General features: G+C 41.7%; 1 protein-coding gene across 1 annotated transcript in view; it reads right to left on the minus strand.

Moving 5' to 3' along the window:
• Nucleotides 1-12845, minus strand: part of sfr1 (SWI5-dependent homologous recombination repair protein 1) — a 28496-nt gene extending 15651 nt beyond the window's left edge. Inside the window, exon 1 of the mRNA XM_048551486.2 lies at nucleotides 12790-12845. The gene's annotated coding sequence lies outside the window, so the exon portion shown is untranslated. The remainder of the gene's footprint in view (nucleotides 1-12789) is intronic.
• Nucleotides 12846-13083: the final 238 nt, after the last annotated feature.

Raw genomic sequence — 13083 nt, forward strand, 5'->3', positions numbered from 1 at the left:
GCACTGCTGCCTCACAGCGCCAAGGACCTGGGTTTGCTTCCACCCTCAGGTGACTGTGTGTGTGGGGTTTGAACATTCTCCCCGTGTCTGCGTGGGTTTCCTCCAGTGCTCTGGTTTCCTCCCACAGCCTAAAGTTGTGCAGGCTAGGTGGATTGGCCATGCTAAATTGCCCATAGTGTTCAGGGATGTGTAGATCAGATGGGTATATCGAGGGAATGGGTCTGGGTGGGATGCTCTGAGGTTCAGTGTGGACTTGTTGGGCCGAAGAGCCTGTTTCCACACTGTAGGGATTCTATCATTATGGGATGAGGGCATTGCTGCTGGCCAGCATTTTTTTATTACCCATCCTACCTGCCCTTAAGAAGGTAGCGGTAAGCTGCCTTCTTGAACTGCTGCATCTTGTTATTTTACATGATGCTGGAAGATCAGTGATACAAGAACCTTAGGCAATATTTCATCATTGCTCTGAGACAAACTCCATACTTTCACCAGAGCCTGGAGCTGAGCTTGCTGCTTCCAGGCAATGAGTATTTTCATCATCACATGTTGTTGTTGGAAAGGGTAATTTCAGTGCAGCAGAACCTCTGAGCTGAATGTGGTGGGTGTGAGTGTGTGTGGATTGTGACCATGAGATCTCACTGCCTGTGGCTGGCAGTACAGGATCTTTGTTTCTTACGGACTTACTATAAGGCTGAAGTCTCCCAAGTCAACAAGCAGCTGAATGGTCCCCGTGTTCTCTGAGAACACAGTCATCAAACAAGAATTCACTTTTCTGTTCACGTCCTGTAACCTTCACGTGAGCCTTCAGACTTTGCAGATTGAACAGGTTTCTGTCTGCCCTCAGCTAAATGCATATTAGTGTTGAGATTTCCAGTATGTTGTAGTGGTCAAATGATATTAGAAACAAACATTTGAATGTCTGAACAAGACAACAATTTTTATTTATCAAGTATACGCACAGGGACACAGCTTATGACGAGACTGTCTCCCCGATCGTAGTTTGTTTTACATGTTTATATACTCTGTAATCATGACAGCCACTTAGGTGTCCACATGATGTTGCAGGACTTTGTAATCCTTTGCAAAACTAGACAAGTCTCTTGTTGACGCATTCAACAGTGATCGCATTCTTCACAAGGCTAATCAATTCCTCCGCATTGCAGATTCCATAGTGATTACTTTGTGTTTTAAAACAGTTTTTCACTCTATCTGCAAACAGTAATTATTTTGTTACAAAATTAGATGATTTTCTGCTCTATGTACATCACAGTAGTCATGCCTGCTTTGTGATTTTGAACAGATTTCCGCACTGCCAACTTAAAACAGTCATTTCTTTACGATGTTAAATGCCTTTCCTTGTATATAAGGGTTGTCCTTTTATAATTTTAAACAGATCTCAGTTTTGAGTTAGGTACACTTCAACCACTTTTGATACCTACAGCAATGTGTCAGTTTCTATGTAGCTGGCGCCTAATTTCTAAATCTATGTTTTGTTTTCAATTCTGTACAAGAATATGGTTGAAAAACAGAAGGAAAACAGTGCTGGAGCAATTACACAGCCTTCTTAATGCCATTGCTGATTAGAAAACAGCTGACAAGGCACCAATCTGCAATACAATGACCAGCGTGAAATGAGGGGATGCCTTGACCATTTTAGACTTATCCAGAACTTTCCACATGCCTTCATGATAATGACCAGGTAATCTGTTTGTGATGTAGATTCAGATGTTTGTTGGTGGGACACCGCAAACCACCATCAACACAAGCCATCACCTTACAAGCTGAAAGTCTGACAGAGGAAGGACATATATTTAGAGCCATAAAGTCATACAGCATGGACACTTCAGTCCAACCAGTCCATGCCAACCACAATCCCACAGTAAACTAATCCCACCTGCCTGTGCTTGACCCATATCCCTCCAAACGTTTCTTATTCATGTAATTATCCAAATCCAAACTTTCTCTGGGCATTCATTCCACACATAAACCACTCTCTGTGTCTTATAGTTATTACATTTCAAGTAGTGTAAGAAATCTAGAGGTAAATCAAGAAATAAGCCTGAAACTCAGTAGCAGCTGCAAGATCCACACTACCCTTTGTCCAACATCTCAGAATGTTTGAATTTAAAGGGAGGAAGACTGCAGAAAGCCACAGAGCGGAGGGATTTTGGTGTCCTTGTCCATGAATCATAAAAAAACTATCACCCAAGTTCAGCAGGCAATTATGGAAGGCAAATGGAACTTAAATGGAGTATAAGAGGTAGGGGGGTTTTGCTAAAACTATAAAGGCACGAGTCAGACCACAGTTGGAATACTGTGAACAGTTTTGGGCCCCTTATTTAAGAAATTATATACTGGCAGTGGAGGCAGTCCAGAGTAGGTTCACTGGGTTGATTATGGGCATGGACAGACTGTCTTATGAGGACAGGATGAGTATTTTGGATTGGATTTTACTACTTCGATACCATGAGTTAGAAGCTTTAATTGAATTCAATGCCAAGACAAACTTGGGCAGTTTTCATTAGGATAGCGAAGGATCTATACGACAGCAACTTCAATAAGACAATTATTATCCACATTATTTTCACTGGTTGATGAATCACTGGGTGGAAGATTGTTTTTATGTTTATCACCAACTAATAGAAGGAAACCGTGATTCAGATCATTGGTTTGTGACAAAGAGTTGTTGAGGCATGTGTTGTTCCAGCAGCATCTCTGGGGAGGCAGAGTCTATTAAGGTTTTAAGAGAAGTATTTGAAGGGCTGCAGGGACAACGATGAAACTAAATTGAGAACTCTTTGAAAGAGAGGGTGTACAGTTCTAATCTTCCAGGATAAAAGCAATAAGGCTGTTTGAGGATGGTGGTTATTGGGGAACTCTTGTCAGCTGAACCTGTTTGCAGACTGGCTGCTGATTCTTGAAATTACTCCACAGAGGTCAGTATTCCATCACCAAGTCACCCTTTATTTACACATGGAGAGTCTTTAACACTGGGCCAGGTCCCTCAGAGCCAGATCTCAGAGTGAACAGAACCTCTGACACTCCCGTTTGTAATCTGCCAACCAAGGCTCCCTGATTAGACCAGATTAATAGCCACAATCAGGGAAATCATATTCTATGAGGTCAACCTGGCTGACCTTGTTACAATCACTACATTCTTCCCCTGAGTCCAGTGGTGGTACCACTGGTTGTGTATCTGCCACAGTGGTGGAGGGGAGGGGCAGCATATCAATGCATCCACATTTGCTACTTGGCCTCCTGGACAGTGTTCCAGCTTCTAAATATACATACTTAATATTACAGCCCACCACTGAATTCAGCCTGAAGCTAGGGCAGCACTTCCTTGACCTGTTTAAGTAGGCCTAGCAGAGATTTGTGGTCCATTATTATTATAAATTTACATCCATAAAGGATTGGTGGAATTTCCTGACTCCAAATATGACTGCTAAATCTTCCTTCTCTATCAGGGCATATTTACATTCTGCAATAGCCAAAATCCTGGATGCATACACTATTGGGTGTTCCTCTCCAATGAGTCATCTACGAGCTGATACTACCGCAAAGCCAAATGGAGAGGCATCGCATGTCAATACCAGATCTTGCTTAGGATCATATTGTACAAACACTTTAGAGGATAATAATTCTGTTACTTCATTTCCTGGAAAGCTATGGCTTGGCTATGCAGCCATTTCCAAGGCTGACACTTTTTTAGGGGTTGATAGAAAGGTACCAGGATGGAGACCAGGTTAAGTATGAACTTTATGACATTCTGTGATAATTCACCAGCCCCAAGAGAGACCCAATCTCTGATACAGTCATAGGAGCCACTGACCTTTGATTACACTCATTTTATCTTCCAAAGGGTGAAACTCAGTCGTTTTGACTCTGTAGGCCAAATAGGTCACTAGGGGTGCCTGGAACACATGTTTTTCCATTCTAAGATGTATGCCCACCTGGGAGAAATATTTAGGGGGATGTCCAAGTTCTCTAAGTGCTCGTTATTGATCTTCCCTGTTATTAGCATGTTATGTAGGAGGTGGAGGGGTGACCTTGTTGAGGTTTATAAAATCATGGGGGGGCATAGATAAAGGTGTATGGCATGTGTCTTTACCCTAGTGTGGGGGATTTCACCAGGGGGCATATTTTTTAAGATGAGAGGAGAAAAATTTAAAAAGGACATGAGGGGTAACTTTTTTTACAGGGAGTGGCTCATGCATGGAATGAACTTCCAGAGGGAGTGGCAGATGTGGGTAGAGTTACAATGTTTAAAAGACATTTGGATAAGTGCTTGAATAAGAAATATTTTGAAGGATATGGGCCAAGCACTGGCAGGTGACACTGGTTTAGTTTGGGATTTTGGCCGGCATGGACTGGTTGAGCCAAAGGGTCTGCTTCTGTGTTGTATGACTCGATGATGATATGTAGATAAATGCCAACCTGGTTTAGAGCTTGTAAAACATTCTCCATCGTCCGCTGAAAAATTACACAGGATGACGACACCCCAAATAGCAGTCTCCTAATTGGTACAAACCCTTATTAGTATTAACTGTAGCATGCTTCTGGGAATCCTCATCTAACGTCAATTGCAGGTATGCATGGCTGATGTCCAGCTTCGTGAAGCTTTGTGTATAAATCATCTGTGCAAGGGATTGGGTATTTATCCAGCTGCAAAAAGTGGTTTACCATTCGTTTAAGTTCCCCACAAAGAGCAAACTGACCTGTCGGGGCTTCATAATTGGTACAACCAATGCTTCCCATGCCTCAAATTGGACTGGTTTGATGATTCCTTTGCTTTCCAACTTTCTGATTTTTGCCTCTACTTTTGCTTGTCAGGCAAATAGCTCTACGTGGGCCTTGCTATGAGATCCAGCTGGCTGACCTCGTTACAATCATTTGCTGACACTATAGAGTCTGCACACATTTGTCATAAACTTGAACTCTGCCTCAGCGAAATTTGCTCTGAGCCCTCTCCCATTACTCTGTCCTTTCAAAACATAATGAATAAGTACTTAAAATGAGACATTTGCAGAATTGCAGGGACATAGTCAGGGAGTGGGATTAGTTGGATTGTTCTACGAACAGGCCAGCACAAATATGTAAGGCCAAATGACCTCCTTCTATGCTTTATCATGCTATGATTCCATAAGAGAGACATTGGGAGAGACAGCGAAAGGGACACTGGCAATAAGATGTTTGGTGTTCAAGTAGAGAGGCAAGATTTAGTGGTGAGAGAGCCAGGCTTTCAGTCAGAACTGGGAGCCACAGCAGTGATAGCAAGAACTGCAGATGCTGGAGAATCCGAGATAACAAGGTATAGAGCTGGATGAACACAGCAGACCAAGCAGCACCATAAGAGCAGGAAGGCCTAGACCCTTCATCAGAGTCTCTAGGCCCAAAATGTCAGCCTTCCTGCTCCTATGATGCTATTTGGCTTGCTGTGTTCATCCAGCTCTACATCTTGTTTATAACCGTAGGAGCAAGATGTTTCTGGGAGGGGAGCAAGCAATAATGGGGAGAGTCAGAATAGGACTGAGAGAGGGAGTTACTACTAAAGGGGAGAGTAGCCTGGGCATTACTCCAGGTAAACAGTGAAAGATTATTATCCAAGAATGAACAAAGGAAGCAGAGAATAGAAAGCGAGAATTTACTCCAGGAGGAACGGAAGAGGAATCTTTCATCATAGAGGCAGAAATGAAAATAACAAAAATAGGTGGGATAAATATTGAAATAGAGGAATATCATGGGGTTATGGGAGACAACATCAAGATGATGTGCTGAATGGCCTCCTCCCATTCAATTATGTCAATGTTCTATGGAAACCCCTTTATTGAGAAGGTTTGCGATGTTAATGTTGGTTTAAATTTGGGACAATGTGCATTGTAAAGTCCCACACATAGCAAACCCTCAGTTTCCAAACACACCCCAATTTCTCCAGGTTTATTGTCTCAACTCCAGGAGCTCAAAGATTTATACGATAAATACAACATTTCCAGATCCATTGAACAGAATCTGGCATAATAATTTACTGAGGTTCCTTCAACGGCACTGTTCAAACCCTCAACTTCTACCACAAGGGAAGCAGATGTTGGGATCACAACAAGTTCCCTTCCAAGCCACTCAACTTCCTGACCTGGACCATGAACAGAATCTTTTTATTCCAAAATAGGTAAACTTGGCAGCAGGAAGGGCAGGGATGGCTTTGTATCCATATCCCACTGTCTTCCAACCTTCACAAGAATCAAGTTCTGAGTGTGAAGAGTTATGGCCAAACCTCCTGCCTCACCTCCAAATGCATGGCTAATTACTGACCACTTAAAGGCTTTATCCAGCTACCACTGGGATTAGCCCTTCCACTAAAGGACCTGGTGCCATGACCCCAGTGGGCACTTTGCCCCTTTGTGGAGGTGGTGCGGCAGTGTCCTTCAATCAAAGTACTCAGGACCTGATCAAGGGACCAGCCAGCAGGGAGTGGGAACTAGATGAGAGCCAACAACCTGCTCTTGCTGCTGACTATTCTGTCCCATCTCCCCACAATCTTCAACCAACACACACTCACATACACAGGCACAGAGACACACGCACGTACACATTCATGCACACATATGCAAATACAGCCACACCCCCACACATGCACACACACTTTATTGTTGCGATCCCAAGACTCCAGCAGTGGTTACATTGGCCGCAACCTCTGTTGGGTGGCCACTGAGTATAGGAGCTGCTGGCCTCAGATTGACTGGCAACACTTGCTGTGCAAGACAACTGCTCCTGGCGTCTTGTCCCAACAGCAGCTTTGCCTGATTGCTGTGTGGTTCAGTGTGTATCCCTGTAAAATGGCAGAGCAGGCCTCTCACTTTCTCTGACCAGCAGGACAGACCCCCAGCACCTCAGCGTGATTCCACCCTGTGTGGTCATTCCTTCAGTGTCACTAATATCCTGGAACTCCCTTTTGTAATGGTATTGCAGGGATCCTTGTGGGCTAAGGTCTGCAATAGTTCAAGAAGGCAGCTAACACAGTAGGGGCAATTAAAGATGACCAATAAATGCTGCCCAGCCAGTGATACCGACATTCCATGAATGATAAAAATAATATTTAAAAATCCATGGATTCTTCCAATAGGAAATGTTCCAACCTTATCCAGACCGGAAATATTCCTGGGAACTTGGATAGTGATGGATGTAACCAGTCTCACTGCTTCCTAGTAACAGACATTCAACAGAAATTTTCCAGACTGAGTATTTCCTGAACTATTCACCATACCACTCTCTCTCCATTGTATAAGGAGCCCTGAAGATATTGAATTTAATTTATGATTCACTAAATAACAGCTGTCTGCACCACACCCAATTCTCCAGCAACAAAACTAAACAGTTTTGCAACAGAACCTGTTGTTTGGAAACCAGGACTTTTACATTAGAAATCACAATGATTTAGATAAAAGGCTAATATTGTCTAAATAGTTTAGCACAGACCCTAAGAATTCTGAGCAAAACTTCAAGCCACTGCAATGCTTTTTGTGGCAATTATGCTCAGAGTAGGTACAGGTCATGCAGTACCAGACGGAAGTGAGTCATTCACTTTACCTGCTATATGCTGTACATTTACACTAACAGACACTGAGTCCAAAGTCTTTTTCTTTCAGGAAAAATGTGAAAGTACAGCAAAGTACTATTTTGTAAAACCACCTTTAGAGATTTACAAAACATTAACTTTAATGATATCTGTCGAGGTCTGGGATCATGGATATTTTGATATTTGAAGTGTTCAAGTACATTATCCAGCCCTTTGAAGCTTATGAAAATTGAAGGAACTGCGGATGCTGCAAATCAGAAATAAAAGCATAAATTAAGGGAAGGTTCTTGACCTGAAACGTTAACTCTAATTTCTCTCCACAGATGCTGCCAGACCTGCCGAGCTTTTCCAGCAACTTCTGTTTTTGAAGTTTATGATTCAGTTTTTGACAGTAAAGTACACTTATTCTACATTAGTATTTTTAATATTATAATTTTTTGTTTGGAGGGTCGGTTGACTTATTTTTACTCTGCCTATACATAGCACTAATGATCTAAATGGGTAATATTAATAAATATTATCCATCTGAGAACAGGCAACGAATGCTGGCCAGCCAGTAATACCCACATCCCACAAATAAATAAAAAGGGGAGAGAGTAGTGTAAAATCTCTGGACTAGTAATTCAGACTAATCTTCTGGTAACACCATTTTAAACCCCATTAAATAATCTGGTGGAATTTAAATTCAGTGAATAAATATAAAGACAGTCTCAATAGTGGTGATCATGAAACTATCATCAATTGTAACACAAATCCATTTGGTTCGCTAATACCCTGTAAGGAAGGGACTGTGCTCTCCTTACCTGGTCTGCTATGTATGACTTCAAGGGTCAGTACTGAGGGAGCACCACACTGTCAGAGGGTCAGTACCAAGATAGTGCTGCACTGTCAGAGGGTCAGTACCGAGATAGTGCTGCTCTGTCAGAGGGTCAGTACTGAGGGAGTGGCACACCATCAACGGGTCAGTACTGAGATGTTGCCACTGCGGTACTGTAGGAAAGTTGCCAACTAATTTCCACAGCGAAATCCCACAGACATTAATGGTGAGAGTCAGTACTGACTCTCTGACAGTGCAGCACTATCTCGGTACTGACCGTCTGGCAGTGTGTGACTTAAACTGGTGCATAGATCCAATGGCCGTTATTTTGAAAAAAAAAGCAGGGAAGTCCTTCAAGGTGTGAAAAGGCCACATTTATCCTGAAAACAACCTAAGATTGAAGATGAAGGGTCTAGGCCTGAAACGTCAGCTTTTGTGCTCCTGAGATGCTGCTTAGCCTGCTGTGTTCATCCAGCTCCACACTTTGTTATCTTGGATTTTCCAGCATCTGCAGTTCCCATTATCTAAGACTGAAGGATTTTACTTATCCATAATCACCATGCGTCTGAAAGCATTTCACAGTTCGTGAAGGAATTTTTGAAATGTAGGCACTATTGTAATGTAGGAAATGAAGCAAACAAATTGTGTTCAGCAAGCTCCCATAAGCCAATGTGGTACTGACCAGAGCGTTTCTTTGTTTGCAATATTGAATGATTTATAAATATTAACAGAGAAATACAAATATCATTAATCCAAATTATCTGCAATTTTCACCATTAATGTCTGTGGGATTTCGCTGTGGAAATTAGCTGGCAACTTGCCTACAGTACCGCAGTGGCAACATATCAAAAAGATTACTTCACTGGCTGTAGGGCTCTTTTGGAAGTTCTGAAGCCTCAAAAGGCCTTTCAGAAATCAAGCTGTGTCTTCCTGAATCACCTAATTTCTGAATGATCCCTCCATGGTTTGATTGGCAGGCACAGATAGTGGGCATCATCTGCAGTGCTGCCCACGCACCTTGCTAATTAGGCTTCACCCTCTACATTTCCTGTGAGTTTGATTCACTCTTGAAAGAGCCTTGAGTTCTAACAGAGGCAGCCAGGGGCTCCTAATTCTTGCAGAGTAGAGTAACAGACAACGCCCTAGTAACAAATCCCTGAAAGAGAGCTTTGTTCCAACTACTGTGGTGAGCAAGCCACTCCTTAAAGGGCCAATGCAGAGTTCCTTACACTAAGCATCAACAGCAGTACAGTCTGTTTCTGGCTGACAGGTGATGGTGACATAAAACAGATTGTGAGAAATATAAATAGTGTCTCAGACACTGACTGACATTTATAGATTCTCCTCTGCTTGTGCATTGATGTCAGCGGAGTTAAAATCACTAAAAACGATTTGCTGAAGTCTAGGCCCGAAACGTCAGCTTTTGTGCTCCTGAGATGCTGCTTGGCCTGCTGTGTTCATCCAGCCTCACATTTTATTATCTTGGAATTCTCCAGCATCTGCAGTTCCCATTATCTCTGATTATACCTGCTGAAGTCTCCCTGCCTGCTGCCGATCGTAACCAGCAACCGTAAGAGTCAGAGCCGTACAGCACTGAAACAGACCCTTCGGCCCAAACAATCCAAGCTGATGGTATTCCCAAACTAAACCAGTCCCATCTATCTGTGCTTGGCCAATATCCCTTCAAACCTTTCCTAGTCATGTACTTATCCAAATGTCTTATAAATGTTCTAAGTGTACCTGCACCCGTCACTTCTTCTGGCAGGTCATTCCACGCACAAACCACGCTCTATTTAAAGAAAGGTTGCACTTCATGTCCTTTTTAAATCTTTCTCCTTCAAAATATGTCCCCTGGTTTTGAACTCCCTTAAGGGAAAAGACGTTTGTCATTATCTATGTCCCTCGTGATTTTATAAGCCTCAATAAGGTCTCCCCTTGACCTCCTAAATTTCAGTTAAAAAAGTCCCAGACTTTCCAATTTCATTTTGTAACTCAAACCCTCCATTATCCTTCCTATAACAGGCCATCCAGAATTGGTCACAGTACTATAGAAGAGGCCTTATCAATGTCCTGGACAATCTCAAAGTGATGTCCCAACCCAAAAGGTCTGAGCAATGAAAGCAAATGACCCATTCTTTGATAGCAACTGATATTGGTATAGCCCCTTGAATGTAGTTAAACAACCAATCTACTTCAAAAGGATTGAACGAATCAGTCCAGGGTGCTGGCACAAGGTCCTTTTTGGCAATTATTTAAGCAGAAAAATTTTCTTTTTGGCTGATTATTTTAATTAGTTTGTAACTCAGAGCAGAACTTCAATAAATACTCTCTTCATCATTGCTTTTCTGCTAAACTTTGGGCTTGTTAATCTTCCTGAAGTTTACAGGAGTTAATATTTGGGACGCCACCCAAAATATCTTGGAAAAAGATCCTAAGTGCAATTAACATTATCAGTTTCTGTTTCATTTAAACTTTCACATGTTAAAGTCATTATAAGAATTTCTGTTGTTCCTGAAATAATGATGATTTCTTCTTTGTGTAGGCGCACTCTTTGCACTACTTTTTGAACCACCAGCAGGTTTTATACTAATATTTCTTCCTTTCCTTTCTCACAGTTTGGTGCTCTTGTTCAGCTTGGAATGTCTCTCACCTTAATGCAAACCATCATCTGCTCTTCCATTTTACACTCTAGCTGCAAATTGTCAACCTCAGAGTTTCTGCATTATCAAAAGTTTTCTTGAAAGTAAATGTCTCCTCTTACAGCAAACCTGCTCTCACTTTAGGATCGCTAATGCTTAAGACAATATTATTTTGGAGGAGATCAACTTTCAGTTATCGAAATTCACAGGATTCAACTTGATATATCAATGTGGTCACATCCTGATAAACAGTCTCCCTCATTCCTGAACTCTGATGTTAACACATACCATTCATATGTAACATAAATACGGGACTAAAAGCGTGCCTTCAAAGCATTGAAAATCTTTTCTCCCTGATATTTCTTGCTGAAACCTAGACTGTAATACAGCTGATAACACTTTTTCCCCAGCATTAACGGTAGGGTTGCAATTGTTATGTGCTCAGGCTTAATTGTTGAAACAATTCTGTTGCTCCTTCACAGTTTTGCCACAGAGTGAATAAAATTCCAATTCTAATTCATATATCCCTTCATTTCCGTAGTAACAGGGAGTGGAAAATAAATAGCCATTTAGACTCATTCCATAATTTGATTTACTCCTTCTTTGCTGTCTCTTTCATTTTCTCACTCTCTTCCAGTTCTGCAATTCCACAGTTTCGGTTATACTAGTCTGACACCAGGATTCAAGTGATATATTTAATGGCTATCCACATGTTGCACAGAAATGCATGTACAGCAGAGGTCAAATGATTACCACAAGCCAGTCAGTACACTAATGGCATATTATTACATTTCTTCAAACACATTCCCTATTCCTTCGTCCATACCCTCTTGTTCCCTGTCAGTGGGTGGGACCATATTAACCATTTGATGCGACACTCTTGAATCAGAACTGTATGAAGCTAAATAAGATGAAATATTGCTGAAGGACTTGGGGTGGGAATGAAATCCCAAAAAATTACAAAGTCCATTTTGTGCCTGAGCAGAAATCCTTACCTTTCTTTGTATTATTTGTTTTAATAATTGATAGGATACCACATAAAAGGATAATGCACAAAAGCAATGGTGAGATATGGATAAAGGATAAGCTAACTAACAGAAAATAGAGTTGGGACAAATGGGACATTTTCAGATCGGTAAACTGTAACGAGTGTGACAGGGATCAGTGCGGGGACCTCAACTATTTACAACCTACAATGATCAGTATAAAGAGACCAATTGTACTGGAGCCAAATTTGATGAAGATGGGGAGGTAGAGTTTGCTGTGGTGGAAAACAAGTTGTTAGGAAGACAAAGATCTTTAGAATGGTGTAGATAGATTAAGTAAGTGGGCAAAAATTTGGCAGATGCCAAAATTTGTGTGGCAAAATTTGAGGTCCACTTTGACAGGAAAACCAGAAACACTGTATTTTATTTAAATGGAGAGAGACTGCAGAATGTTGTGGTACAGAGGGATCTTGGTGTCCTTGTAATTGACTCAAAAAATATTGGCATGCAGGTACAGTAGGAAGTTGTAATAGACTTTATTGTAAGCAGGATGGAATATAGAGGTAATCAAATCTTAATAATTTGGTACAGGGCATTGGTGAGATTGCAACCTGCAGCTCTGCTTTAAAACTTAACTGAAGCATACAGACAACTTGAAAATCATGAAGCAATGATTTTTCATTCCACTGACATCAGATCTTTACACATTTGAAAAGGATTTAAGGTTCAACCAGAAAACCAGTGTTCACATAGAATTACATTTATAGTTCTTACCAGTTTGAGGAAATCCTTTGTCTCTCCTTTTTCCATGGGGACTCTTTCTGACAAAGATACCCTCTCCTCCAGAGAGCACCAACTAGACCGGTCTAAGTCTCTGCTGGATGCCCTCCCTCACCATTGCCACCTGCTGGAGGCCCCATTACATGCTTGCCCATCCTGGCAACTACACACAGCCCACAGTGACCTCTGAGCAAGCAGTTATGTGGTCAGGTTCATTTGTACCATTATGGCTACACTGTTCATGTCCACATTCTCTTAATGAATTACCAATTTTGGCAAATGATAGGG

The sequence above is a fragment of the Stegostoma tigrinum genome, chromosome 20, assembly GCF_030684315.1.
Source record: "Stegostoma tigrinum isolate sSteTig4 chromosome 20, sSteTig4.hap1, whole genome shotgun sequence".
Taxonomy (NCBI): domain Eukaryota; kingdom Metazoa; phylum Chordata; class Chondrichthyes; order Orectolobiformes; family Stegostomatidae; genus Stegostoma; species Stegostoma tigrinum.